The sequence below is a fragment of the Temnothorax americanus genome, unplaced genomic scaffold (assembly GCF_048541705.1).
Source record: "Temnothorax americanus isolate GAGA-0224 unplaced genomic scaffold, ASM4854170v1 Scaffold28, whole genome shotgun sequence".
Classification (NCBI taxonomy): Eukaryota; Metazoa; Arthropoda; class Insecta; order Hymenoptera; family Formicidae; genus Temnothorax; species Temnothorax americanus.
In genome coordinates, this window is record NW_027509421.1 from 365,289 (window position 1) to 380,281 (window position 14,993).

The 14,993-nt window shown below is 35.7% G+C and overlaps 1 protein-coding gene across 5 annotated transcripts in view; it reads right to left on the reverse strand.

Moving 5' to 3' along the window:
* The window catches only part of Dnc (phosphodiesterase dunce), a 317,538-nt gene that overhangs the window by 250,679 nt on the left and 51,866 nt on the right, over positions 1 to 14,993 (reverse strand). For 2 of the 5 annotated variants that reach the window (XM_077410130.1, XM_077410129.1), the window contains exon 1: positions 5,502 to 5,975. The exons of the other annotated variants lie outside the window; for them this stretch is intronic. The gene's annotated coding sequence lies outside the window, so the exon portion shown is untranslated. Of the gene's footprint in view, positions 1 to 5,501; positions 5,976 to 14,993 lie in introns of those variants that run through there. 5 annotated transcript variants of the gene reach the window in all.

Genomic DNA, 14,993 nt, shown 5'->3' on the forward strand with positions numbered 1-14,993 from the left:
AATTAAAATAAAATATTATATTTACCAATTACTAATTAATTATTGCGTATAAAATGTAATTCAAGAGCCTCGGTTAATATAACAGCGTTAGAAAGACTACAAACTGCATGGTTTTTTGAATCTATATTATTATACATAGCAGGTATACATATATATATATATATTTTTTTTTTTATTTTATTCAATGAGAATCAAATCCTCAAACACACAAAACGACATGAAAAATCGTAACAAAAAAAGAAATGAACAAACATACAAGTTCAGCATTTCTGACTATCGATCTAATATTTTTATATTTATATATATATATATATAGATATAAATAATGCAAAATAATTCAATGAAATAATATTGCGTGAAACGCAATATTAAATATTTTTACTAAACTTTTCGAAGAAAGAATTATAAAAATGTTACGTTTCATCAAGAAACGACAATAAAGTAATATTACGGTAATCTTACGGTACTTGTGAAAAAAATAAAACAATACGCGAATAAATATCTTCTCCTACACGTTGTTTTCTCATTTCTATAGCCTTAAATGCATTACGAGTGCATCTATTGTTGTCGATTATGGAACGTGCCAATGCGCATGCACGGAACGTTGCGAAGATTATGCCCAAGTTCACCTATGAAGATCATCGATCGCCATTGGCATCTTGAATATGTGTAATCGCTTTGTTAATACTTCACGCAATGCAAGATCACGGATTGTATTGTATGTTGAATTTGCTCTCTTTTACTTTCTTATCTTTTGTTATGTAAAGTTATGTAAAAAAATACATATAGTAGATGCTATAATTTTGTTAAATTGTACTTTCAAGTTGAAAAAATCTTTTAAAAAAAATTTAAAAAAGCTTGATTAAATAAAAAAATTTTAAATATATATTTATAATCAAAGGTAATCTAAAATTTAAATTTTCACAGAAGGATGAGACACAGAAATACAATATCATTTAACATATACGAAACAACAAGATTCCAAAATATAATAATTCAAGACGACTAATTATATCGTCGATTTAGAGAGGTGAACAAAGAGAGTTTTTCAATAACGGGTAAATGATCGCAAATGACACTTAATTAGAGCAAACTATATGCATGGTGTGATAGGTTATCAACGTTTATGAACAGATTCAGGTAAATCAATATACGGATTATTAATATAGTATGCGCGCGGATTGTACAGTAACAAAAGTCTCGATATTGCGAATATTTTTAAAATCGACCTTTCAAACTTAATCGGATTAATTTTTCAAATAAATATTCATATATTTTTTTATTTGATGTTACATCACCCGAACGTTTCAATTAGTTAGCTTTTATGAACATAATTTTCTCTAATTCACAATCAAACGTTATTCAAATTTAATAAAAAAAGATATTTAAAAAAATCACAATACACGATAAAATATGTCCAGGTATATGCGGACTAATATTATTTCTTAAATACGAAAAAAAATGGTTTTATTATCACACTAATCGTTAAATTGGCCAAATAATCACATAATTACTCGAAACTGTGAATTGAGTAATTTCTCGTTAACCTTATTATTCCAAAAATAATCGCGGCGACGCAGCATGAAACCTCGAATGGAACTATGTAGCATTGCGTGGCGTTTGTTTCTGCCGAAGATACATTCTGCCGAAGCTGCATCAGTGTCAAGACTGTCCTTGTTCCTTGTCTTGTTCTTATAGGCTTTAAATTGACATTTATCTGTCGACAACCAATGGCATTTTCTTCGTATACCAGATTGCATCTCTGATACATTCGCAGCTATTATCGAATTTCTCGCTGACATTTCCGCTTCACGATGAAAGTCGGATGAATACGACAGACCATAGGATTTTAAAAAAGTTTTCAAAATTCACATGTGTAAATAGCTTGGACTATCAATAAAGTAGTGATAAATGATAGTGACTTAACTTTTCTTTAATATACGCAATATCATTTGCAATTATCGTCCCAATGAAATACCTAACTGTCAACAAGTTCATGAGAAGTTTAATTTAACGCGATACATTCTTCAATATGTGGCAAGGTAAATCATACGCGTATATTAATTAGCAGAAATTAGTGCAATCTGAATGCTTCTAGAAAGCGACCGAATGTTTATCCTTTCTTTGAAATTCGTTTCATTCCAAATTATTTATTGTGTGTGCCATTGTTGTAACTTCTAACAAAGTATCACTTCATGCTTACGTATAAATGTACATATACGTATTAATAGATTCCACAACAATAATTTACAATAACTAAAATAATTCGACTTGATCTGATTGCATTCTTTACAATGCAATTCTTTTAATACCGCCAGAATGTTAAATTATAAATCATAACTTACAAAAGTCAAAAGCAAAATAAAGAAAGGAATTTATAATGTATGCGATGTTATATACACAGATAATTCATATGGTTGAAGTACATAGATCGGCAAATATCATGCCACACGTCCGCTTGTTCTGCACGATAGAAAGAATCTATTTCCTCTTCCATTCACACGAAAATATAACGATTTCGAGTCACGAGACAACAAAACAAGATTATACAGGAGATATTCTCACTCGAAAGCGCACGGATTGATGCAAAATTCCCTTCGGAGATTTTTAGAGAGGAAAATAAAACCTGAATATGCGTATAACTTCGCCGGATTCTGGAACGGTGAAACTTGCGCAACAAGAGAATGCACGCACACTGCAGTTTTACAACAGGTGCTCGTCAGATCCCCGGCTTTATCATCTCGCGCTGCATCCGCCAGTTACAGACTTGACGAACGCCGTCGAATGAACGTTTGTTCCACTTGCAACCGTTTCATTTCCAACTTGTCGATATTGCGCATTCTATATACATAGCTTATACAAAAGTATAAGCAACAATAGCCGTCCCACGCAAAAATTAGAAACTGATAGAAGTCTACCATCGTTACGGACTACCGCGAGTAATAAATTGATGAATCTAAATATTGATCATCTATATGCATTTGCGATTCCCGTTACTAACAGATGGATTGCGTTACTAAATTATTGCAATATCTGTATCGATTTTACATATATATTATATATACATATATATTATAATTTCAATTCGAAATTCTTAAGCTACATATCATATTCATAAGCGCTCGTTTAGCGCATAAGAATTTTATTGCGAGATGTCTCTTATTCGCACACTACTAAAGTGAAGTCAATTTCGCAGACAATCGGGTCGCAAATCTCACCGCGGAAATACAGAATGCAATGCACACACGAATGCGCGGGAAAGCGGTACCTACTCTTGTTTCGCAGATAGGCGACGAAGAACACTCTGAGGATGATGGGTGAACGAAATTTAATAGAGAGACAAAAAACGAAAACAGGCGCGAAAATAAGGAAAAAAAATTATTCAAAAAGACGCAGCTACTTGCATGGTTATAAAAATTTTAGATGAACAATAAACGGATCTCTTACGCGAGTCTGTGTAAAATGTTTACTGTAATAAAACAATTAATGTTTAACAGAACAATTAAAAATTTAGATGTTTAAGCACTTTGCTTAAACATCAAAAAATTATAAATAAAAAATACATCCGTGTTTTATCTCTTATTATTACAATTAGTTAAAAGCTTTAAATAATAATTTGAGAATAAAAGTCTCCTGCAGTTGGAAAAATAATTCACCTACGCGCGACATTATCATACCGCGTGTGTTTCAGCGAACGGAAAAATAATGGTCCCGCGAAAACAACTTAAATGTGTTTCCGTCGCTTTAGCGAAAAGTTTGAGATGATAAAACGTGAGAAAACTTGTCTGTCGTTCATCGGAGTCAACGCGAGTTACTAGATAGAAAAATCGATGCGAAAATCGAGTTCATATCATAATTTATAATTGCAAATCTGATGGATGAAAATACTATGTCAGTCTGAGTTTATTACAACGATTTCATTAAGATAATATCTCGTGCGTTTTAATAACTAAAATTAAACATCGAATTAAATGTTCCTGCCATTCTCTCCGGATCTTCTTATCTAGTCAATCTAAATAATAATTAATGCAAACGCATCTTTTTGGATTAAACAGAAAATGCACAACGCTCAGAGATTTTGTTTTGTCTAAAGTGTGCAAAATATGCTCGCGAAATAAAAGCACGCGATGATAATACCGCATCCACTGTGTTTGAAAATAAAACAGATTGGTGTTTGCAAAATTAGTTTGTTTATTATTTCAAAGTCTCGATGATGCAGGGGACCATTAAACTTTTGCGCAAAACCCGAGGCGCGTACGAAATATTATTGTAAAAAAGAACACGACCGCCCATTTATCTGGCTTTTCAGAAATGGGAAGCTACAAACGCCTATTCTGCTGAGCGTATCGCAAAATTGTCGCCGCGAGCGTTTTTCTTTAACAAAATTAAAAAGTTCATCATCGAAGGATTCGGTTCTACTAAACAAGGTTACCAGCGTCCATTAAAGTAATCGATCTCCCGAATAAATATTTCAATACCTTTACAAGGGCGTCCTAAACGAAATCTCATACCGCGCGAAGTAAGGAACGAAACGAAGCGTTTCTGCAACGCAATCACTTTCTTTTCCCATTTTTCTTTTAACACCGCGTGAATAAAAAAATGGAATTTAAAAGAAAGAAAATCTGTTAATCATATAATCTCTATTTCTTTAACCAATCGAAAGAGATATTATAGTCCATAATCGAGAGGCGTCGTAATAAAATGTGCATCGAGTCGTAAAAAAATGTCATTTATGCAATTAAGAAAAAATGACGAGTTACCTTTGAAACTGTCGATATGTTATAATTAAGTTTATGATCCTACATTGCAACAAAAAATCTAAAAGAAATTAGTTTTCATTCTCCCCTTTATTATACTTCCTTTGAAATCAAACGACCGATAAATCAGTTCATTTGATTTGATCTCACCTAATCGTTCGACAAAAAGTTGAATATCGCGGCACGTTCTCTCGCCATTTATCATAGATACGGAAAAACGTTAACTGCTAGTAATTTTTTAAATAAAAGTCCACGAAATAGCGTGCACAAATGATCATGTTACGAGAAACACCTGTTCTGTGTTGTGTAAATAAAAGAGATCATCGAATTCTTTTTACTATATAAACTAAAAATATATTCGCCACGGTTGCAACATTCGCACACGGCAATCCACGGCAATCCACGTCAAAAAGGAAAAGCTCCCATTATCCCATACACTCTTAGAGCGCTTTTGTTCTCCCTCTAAAACCAAACGGGCAATAAAATTCGTTCGAATTCCCTTCGTGCTGATTTAACAAAAAAAAAGTCAAGTAAAAATTTTCTTAATCAGTTGTCACAAAAGCAGAAAAATCGAATTGTCTGATTGATGTTGATCAAAAATTTAAGATAGCGTTCGTACGCATTGTTGTTACGACAATGGCACGTAAAAATTTGCACAAGCGGCGATGGATAAACATACGACGAGCCTCGATAAAGCATCCACCTCTCTCCCGGCGAGCATAACGCCAATAGCGTCAATACTACCTAATAGCGTGGAACGTTCTCTCTTCTATTATTCACAACCGGCGCGTCCGCCGCCGTCGCACTCGGAGACAGCACTCGCGGGCACTCCCGTGAGGAACATGCCGAAAGAAACAGAGCAACCGTCGGCCATATCCTCGCCGGTTGCACTCTACATCGAGCACGCGATTCTAGCCTCTTCCCTATATCACACCCGAGAGAGATGCGTCTTCCGCTACATATCATCCACTATCGGCCCACTTGCGACGCACATGAACGTAGTAGCGCTCGCGTTGCACCGGTAAATTGGAACTCGAGCGTATTGAAGTGCATAAAGGAAGATAGAAAGACAGACAGAGAAAGAAACAGAGAAAGAGAGAGAAAGAGAGAGACAGAGAGAGAGAGATAGGAGAGAGGAGAGGAAGAAAGACAGAGAAAGATAGATAAACGAAGCGTACGTGAGAAACGGTGAAAAACGGAGAGGCTGGGAGGAAACAATGGAGGGGTACGTAGCGAGAGATGCAAATGGCCAGGCGCGCGTTTCTCCCGTCGACGAACGTCGGAGTGTGGCCTCGGCGTTAACCGGAGCCGAGGCGATGTGCTCTCGTACGCCTTCGTCGTATTGACGTTGACGGCGACCGAGACCCAACTGACGAAAGGGTTCTCTCACTCTCCGGCGGCGACGCCGCGCCACAGTGCCGTAGCATCCGGAAAAGCGGTGGATTTTCCGAGTACCCGAGCGATGTGCGAGGAGGGGTGGCGGGCATCTATGCTACCGACTACCACCGCGACTACCCTCAGCGCCACTATTAGTATTCCGCGGACCGGCGGTGGGTCCGCAGCCCTGGCTGTTTTGCAAAAATTAGGTCACCCGCACCCACCCCTTCACGTATCACCACCAACGGTACGGTATATGGTTCACGCGGATGCATGTGCGCGTTTCTTCTATTTTCCTACATATTCTCTTTACGTCTATCTCTATCTATCTATTATCTATTTACCTATCCACTTATCTATTTGTTTGTTTATCTATCTATGTGTATCGATATCCACCTTATCTGTCTATCGATACGTCTATGTGGCTATATTGTATATTTTGTCGCACTTTCATTCTCGACGCATGATACTTTTTTCCCACCGATCTCGTCCGGTAGACGAGTATGCGATTGTCGAGTCGCATTACCACTGAGTTTCCATCAGTGTTTCTACCTCTGGTATACCTTGTCACCATAAATCGATAACAGTGTTGCCCTTTCGCGTGATAAGATGGAGAGTAAGAAGGATCCACGCGGAATACCGGTAATGGCTGTGACTACACGCAAACTCCAATTCCTATTTTACATTTCTATTTTGTTCGTACCGATATAAATGTGTTAGGTCACATATTTGTAATTCAAATAACCTTACAGTGTATATAACTATAACATTAGATAACAGATATAAAGAGTTAACGATATATATACAAAAATAGCCAGTAGCCAGAATACTCGAAAACGCGGTCTTTTCCACTGGAATACAAAAGCATATACGATATGTCCTTGGTACGCCAATATTTGATTTTATGTTATTTTTCTCCATTCCACAGCTGTAAGTCATGATAAACCTCACCCTTCTCTATCGCAACTGTATTTTTAATCACATTTTACATAATCCCCTTTTTGCTACGTTCTCGTCGATTAAACGACGCGACGGAGAAATATATATCTCTGCAAATATACACATACGCATCCTGACAGAATTAATTTCTTTGCCAAGCCTTCCTTTAACGGACCAATTACATTCATCCGCGATAAACGATCGAGCACAAAACAGCAAAGTTTAATTACTTTCGAGAGCGATATTCGCGCGCCGACTCGCAAATCGGTTCCCTGCTAGATGAAACGTTGCGTTTGTCTTAGGTGTTTATGCGCAAAGTTTCTTTTGAAAAGGCGATTCAATGAGGCTATTCAATTGCGCACCGCTTATGCTACACTCTTCAAAAACTATAATACCTACAAGTTTCAAAATTCAATATCTATAATTGTAGAACGAAGTTCATTATTCTAATTAGTAGTCGGTATAAAATGTTATTTAATTATTATAAAATATCTCGAAATAAAAATGAGGAATTCGCGTTATTGAATATCGGCGCAGATTTCGGTAAATTTATTGAAAAGAACTAACGGGCGCTATTTGCGCAGATAATTAATTAGCGTTGCCTGCTTTCGATATTGTACCAAATATAATATTTGCTTTCATTGTTTTGCCGCGCGCATAAGCTATAGATTGTAGCGTTAAAAATTTCTGTGGAGGGAAATCGACTCTCACACGTATCGATTGCCACATATCGCGCTGATATTTTCCATAAAACGTTTCCTTTTATCCAGGATCAATCCCAAGGCAATACTGCATGCCATAAATCATAATGTCATTGTCCGTAAAGAATAACAGTTATCGTGGTTTTATCACCCTCTCTTGAATTTTTGTCCAAAGCGAAAATTATTAAACATCAAATTAAAATCGTAATACGAAAACCCATTTTTATCGTGTGTTAATTTTTGTTTTTACTTAAATTACCTCTTTTTGTTGCATTATCATAATCAACTTAAATTTAATATATCTAAACTTTATAAATACATAATTTTTGCTATTGTCGCTAATGAACTTTGCCATTTTACACTCTTGTTTCAAATCTCACATAAACTTCACCCAAGCACAAAGTCTCTCTTCTCTCGCGCTGAATATATCCCAGTCATTTTATCCCATTGTTACAAAAACGATTGACTCTGAATATTATATTCTGCTTCTCGTTATCGCTTGATAATTAAATCCTTCATATTACAGGTTGCACATCGGAGCGATGTTTTTAGCGTAATATTCCTTCCACTATTCCCGCAGTTAACCGCCGCAATAATGAATATTTAAATGTCGAAGTAAACGTGGCGTTTACTTCGAATGGCGAAATAAACAAACTCTCTGATCTAGAACACAATGTGCGGATTGAAGCTTTAGCTTCGCTAAAGGCAGATGCGATGCATTAAAGTGCATACTAGAACGCGAGAAGAGCGTTTTGGAAGCTCGAAAACAACCCTATACGGTAATTTATTGATCGCAAGTCGGTATTTCAATACAATGCATCGGGCAGTACCTCGACCTGCATCTCAATCCTCGTCCCGTAGTGATTACAGACGAGTATCGGATAATTGGACAATTAGCGTGCGCGGTCAGTTTAGCTGTTAGAACCGTCAGTGTCACTTGAACCGAAACGATCATTTCGTACGTGACTGCGTACTTGACTGCGTACGTGACATACTGATGCACATATAACGCAGCACACGCCAACTGTCATCTACTTCGATAAATGACCATTCAAGTGTTATAAGTAGCGTCTTATTTGACCAATTAACCTCACGATTATTTCCGTGTAAAAGAACAATCAGGTGTTTGCAGTACATTTTTAGACCTGAAAAATATAATTTATAACATCTGATATATGTACTCTCCGCATAAAGAATAAATTTAAGAAATAATTACGCTAAATATTTTATTGTGGCGTGTAAATGTCGACATAATTATTTCAATCTTGTGTTTTTGTCGCACCAAATCTATATATATATATATATATATATATATTTGTTTCTTTCCTATTTTCATTATATTGGTAGCAGAATAATTAAAAGTAAAAATATCGCGAAAGATTTTTAATAAACTATAACAAACGAATACAGCATGCGAAAACCAATCAACTTTGCCGTCCGTCGTTTGTGTCGGTAGGCTTCAAAATTGAATCGGGCTGATTACTACAGGCCGACCGGACTGACGCTTTTCTATATTTCAACCCCGATTTCTCATCCACTTTAGGGTTTCTATTAGATTGACTTCATGCTGAAAACGTGGAAGATATGAGAGTTACCGCGTGATTCCATACGGAATTCCCGTCGTCATCATCTCTCTCTAATATAAGAAATATTATACGAGAATAAGGGCCACACGGCCCACCGATAAAAACCGACACTATAAGCCCCAGACACGTTTTTTTACGACGCCAAAGAGGTAGAAGCATTACATCTTTTTTACGATACTGCCCTTTTTCATGATATCGTTGCGTGTTTCTCATTGTAACACATTTTATTCATTTATTTATTTGTATCGCTAACACAAAAATGGATTAATTTGAATTAACGCGTGTTTTCAATTTCTTTCACTATATTATTATTCGTGTTTAATCTTCGAAGCATCACACAAAAACGTAATATCACAGGCGATTATCTTCACCAAAATAGTAGATACCTAAAACTTTTTCTCAAATAAATCTCTATTTTTTCGTTCGTCAAGGATGAAATTATTACGTTTATTTGTTTGGGATTGCTCAAGTTACGGATTTTACGTCAACATGGCAAAAATAACAAATAAAAAAACTAGGTAATATATTCTTTTCTCGAGCGCATTGTTTATATATATTTCGTTATATTTACTAAATATTAATCTCTCACAGAGGAGAAAGAGAGAGAGAGAGAGAGAGAGAGAGAGAGAGAGAGAGAGAGAGAGAGAGAGAGAGAGAGAGAGAGAGAGAGAGAGAGAGAGAGAGAGAGAGAGAGTAATGTGCGGTATAATGTTCTGCTCTTCAAAAAGTCAAAAATTACACAGATTTATCCGAGAAAATCACGTCAAAAAGTAATATTGACGAATCAATTTTCCCCATGTATCGGTATATATCACCTGACTCAATGAAATTTATACCGTATGTTCCTGAAAGGGCAAACCTCTCGATAATTCCGTATATGTTCTAACCTGACCAGAAATAGAGATTACTTAGCGATTTTGCCGACAGCAATTTATCGATATATTGGCACGCAACCTGTCCGGTAATAAAGAGTAAATAAAGACTAAAATAGATTATGCTCTCGTCGTTGCAGGAAGGACTCCATAAGAGGAGTGGTAAGCTCAAAGGGTCGAACGAGAATAATGCACAAAATAAACTCCTTTTGCTATACAATAATATTGCAGCGAAAGCTTAATAAATGATTACTTACGTTCTCAAAATACTGTCTTGTGACAAACCATTACGACAAAATTTCCTTGGTTGATGAAGTTCCCTGATTATTGATTCGTGCAAATTTACAGAAATTGTGTAAAATAACAATTACAAAATATAACCGATAATTTGCGCACATTATCAAACGGCATATTACGGAACAGCTCGAGTGGAGCTGTTCGGGCGCAACACCGACGAACATGTACGGCTTCCAAACCTCAACGAACGTGGGCTCGTTAGTGATATGATGTAACGCGTAATTTGCGCGTAATTGGCGAGATGTAATAGATCATTAGAGTTGTTCGCCTCAAGCATATACAATGTAAACTCAGGCTAGGCGTAACAAGTTGGTATACATCTGGAACAACAGGATGTTTATACATAATGCATACGATGGATAAGTTGAGGTGATTCGAAGTACTTCGCGCACGAGACATTCGTGTCTCAAGTGGCTGAAATTCTTTCCCCTCTTTCGGGAGAACTCTTTCCCTCGCCAGAACGAGATCTGCGAAATATTCTTGTTACCGGTGGCACATACGGCGGCGCATATGTGACAATATACACGCAACGCCACGTCTCGCTACGAGAGTATCACGGGCCATCTATAACTGGTACGAAATTTATTTTGCAACCCGACGGAAGATTGATACTCCTTCGATGACTCCATGTATCACATTACTCGCGCACATTTTTCTAACATTCAATATATAACGACATATTGCCTTACATTTCATGTTACCAGTTACGAGGATACATGATATATATAAGTTTCCGAAGAATGTGTCATCATTATATATCTCGACATATTCAACAAATGTGCCATGTTTTTTCAAACAATTTTAATAATATTATCTAAAACTATTCTTGGTTACGTAAAAAAAAATGTCTTCTTTATATTATATAGATAAAATTAGGGTTTAAAAAAGTAGGAGATTTATATCAAGTTTATTTAATTCAGATAGCTATATAGTACAGCTTAAAGTTTTGAAGTTTCAGGTTTTTTAAATCTTATTACATTTTATTATTATTATTAATTAAGATAGATTAATTTTAATACGGTATTGCGGAATTCTCATCTTTTTTAAAATTTATGTGACTATTTAATTATTTGGTTAAATCTTAATTAAGCAACAATAGATAATAATATACTACGTTATAAAATGAATCAATCAACTTCAAAAATATTTATATCCCTAAAATATGAAGAAATATGAATATACTGAGCACGAAAAATCTACAGAACAAAATGACATTGTCTCACACATACACGTACAATCATGGAAGACAGATATTATTCAGAACACGATTGAATCTGTTAAACGGATATGTCATTCTGTCGTAAGGTAACATGGCAATGTGAAGATGATTACATGTATAAGAACAGGCGGAATAGAAACCTAACTGTTCCTCCGCAGGAAATTCGAAAACGTTAGCCAGCGGAGAACACCTCTGTACTTTCAATCAAATCGAGGTTGTACTAGAAGCAAACTGTAATTTGATTTCTTTGCACGTGCATGAATAAAACATTTCAGAGGGGAATTAATAAAATAAAACAATTAAGGTACACGCACAAATTAAAAGAGACAGAATGTAGCATATTGCTAAAACTTTTACGTTTCTAAATAAAACATTGTAAAAATATATATCTGCAGCATAAATAATAAAAATAATGTAAGACGAGCCGCAACTAACCGATATGGGTCGCTTTATATTTCTAGAGAAGATTATTTTCAGGACCGGGTCAAATTTGCATCGATTTCTAATTCACTCTGGATATTTTGCATAGAATTCCAAGCGTATTCGTGAAAACCACCAAGACTGCTTTAACGATTACCTCGCTTTTTATGATCGGCAAATGCAAAAAATGATGGCTTTATTCTTCCATCCTTTTATTCGACGTAAGAAAAAGAACCGGAAAAGATAGGGAGAAGAGGGAGAAAGCGAATGAAAATTGGCGTTGTCAATGAACGAATAAAAATTCAAAGAAAAAAAAATAAGATAAATTTTAATATAAAACCCGTCAATTTTCGCCTGTAGATATTCATTGAGAAGCCATTTCAAAGTTACGGAAACTAGATTTATTACGATTTGTAAACGTGCTTTAAGCACATTTTGCCTACCAGATTTGCTCATTTTTATACGTATAGAATGCATTGTGTGCAAAAAATAGAGCCGATTATCCTAATAACAACCAGTATTTTATGAAATGTGTGAATAAAGATATAGAGAGAAAGCGTGGTATTGTGTTTCAGTAGAAACGGACGTTACAAGCCAGACATAGATACAGGAGATCACAGCCATAAATATCAGTTAAATTTAACAAAGATTTAACTGATTCTCCACATCTTTCTCTATGAACAACGCTTGAAATAGACAAAGAGTTAGTTAAACTCCTTTAACTATAATATTTATTAGAACGCACATGTATCCCTCGTGTGTCTGACTTCGTCGTTTATTTCCACTGAAACGTAATAACGCGCTCTCTGCGTTATCATTGTGTACCCTGTCCAGCGAGATATATGTAAAGTACGCACGGATAAAACACTTGTAAAACGCGTGTCAACTCACACATATGGCATGTTAAAAATTTCAAAATAATGCGAACGTGTCGGTGAAAGTTCCAGCCGCGAAAAGACGGACTTTGTGTGAAAAGACAGCCCGTGGTCGATATAGGAAGAAACGCTTGCGCGTTTCGCTTTCCTCCTCCGCCGTGCGCTATTATTCCACCGCGCGGATTCACGCGCGCGTCACTATAGGACCCGGCAATTGCATTCCGAAATTACATTTCGAGTGCTGTAACTGCCGAAACTCGCGAGCGATACAAGGGCTATCGATGGGCGCAATCCAATTTTAACGAAAATCGATTTCGAAGTACGTAATAAGATTTTTAATGGACTGCCGTGGATGTAATCCTAGATCTCGTAGACTTCATATTCGAAATCAGGAAATATCACACATTTTCATATCAAAAGCAGAACTATTAGAGAGAGAAAAAAAAGGAAAACGCGGAAATACGGAAAAGCAGTAAAAGTACGATGATAAACGACTTGTAAAAAAAGAACCGTTCTCTCATTCTATGGTAGAGACGGAATCCATTCTTTTCCCCTCTTTTTTTTTCTCCACCCTAGGTATTTCTTCTTAAACTGTTTTATTTCATCATTTATTTCACAGATATCATGTATGTCAAACTGTTCTGTTGATAGTGCGCGATCAATTCGATTTTAATTCAAAAATTGCTTTCTCTGATAATTTTCTGCAATTCGAAAATTGCTCTAGACAACTGCTCGATTAAGCCGTTGGTTGGTTGGAAACAACGATTCAATCGAAATCGAACTAAAAACCCGTTAAAAGTTCACAATGAATAATTATTCTAAACTGTGCAACAAACTAAATCGGTATAGCAAGCAGCCCAGTTGTCTGCCGTTGCCTGTCCGTCAACTAGATGGATAGCGTTTCCGATTCACTTATCCCGAAGGGAAACTACACGACGGTGTGTGTAGCCGTAGAATTGATTTCGCGCGAAACGGGCCAATACTTCATTATAAAAGTGTCGATAAACTCAGCACTCAAAGATTTACCGCGTATAACCACCGCGAAAAGTAACATCGCTATATATTATTATCACGTTGTCTATTATCGTAACGTTCATTTAAATATCGCACGCTAGCATTAATTAATCAAAATGCAAATCCAATAAGATCAAAGAATATTCTCCCGATGTTTTGTCTACCGATACCTGATAAAAGCAGATACCAAATATCTGTAGCAAGTAAGCGGTTGGAAAAATATTTTACTACGTTGCCATATAGAAATTTAATGTCTTCCTTCTTCGTACTTGATTATACACGTTTGATTGTACGCTTAATCGATAAATAAATGAATCATCGATCTTCGAGTTTTATTTTATCGGAGGGCATAAATAATCAAAAGGGTACGTTTAATTCAAATTGATTTAACAGGAAATGAAAAGCAAATGGTCAAGAAAGTGAGTAAATTTAATTGTGTGTGGCAATTTATCCTCATTTGAGCAAAGCCTTGATAATACCTTAGTGTGACTAAAATAGTAAGTAAAATAGTTTTCTTAATTTCAGACTGAAGATAAAAGGTAAAATTATTATTATGCGACATCGTGTAAAATTCTTTCTTTAATTTAAAAAGTCTCAGCTCTATAGACAATTTTTTTTAAATATAACGGAAACGAAGATATAACGTTAAATATTAATCAAGGCAAAATAATTTTGAATTATTCCATTGCAAAGAAGCATAAAAGCAATTCTCTTTTCGCGAGTATTTTTTTAACCTGGATGCGAAATAAAATGTAAATAGGGCGAAAAAGACGAAAAAATAAAAAAATAATAAAGAAAATTAATAAAAACGAAACGAGAGTAAATGGGAGACACTGCAAAGAAGCATAAAAGCAATTCTCTTTTCGCGAGTATTTATTTAGCCTGCATGCGAAATAGAATGTAAAAAGAGCAAAAAAAAGCGGAAAAATAAAAAAG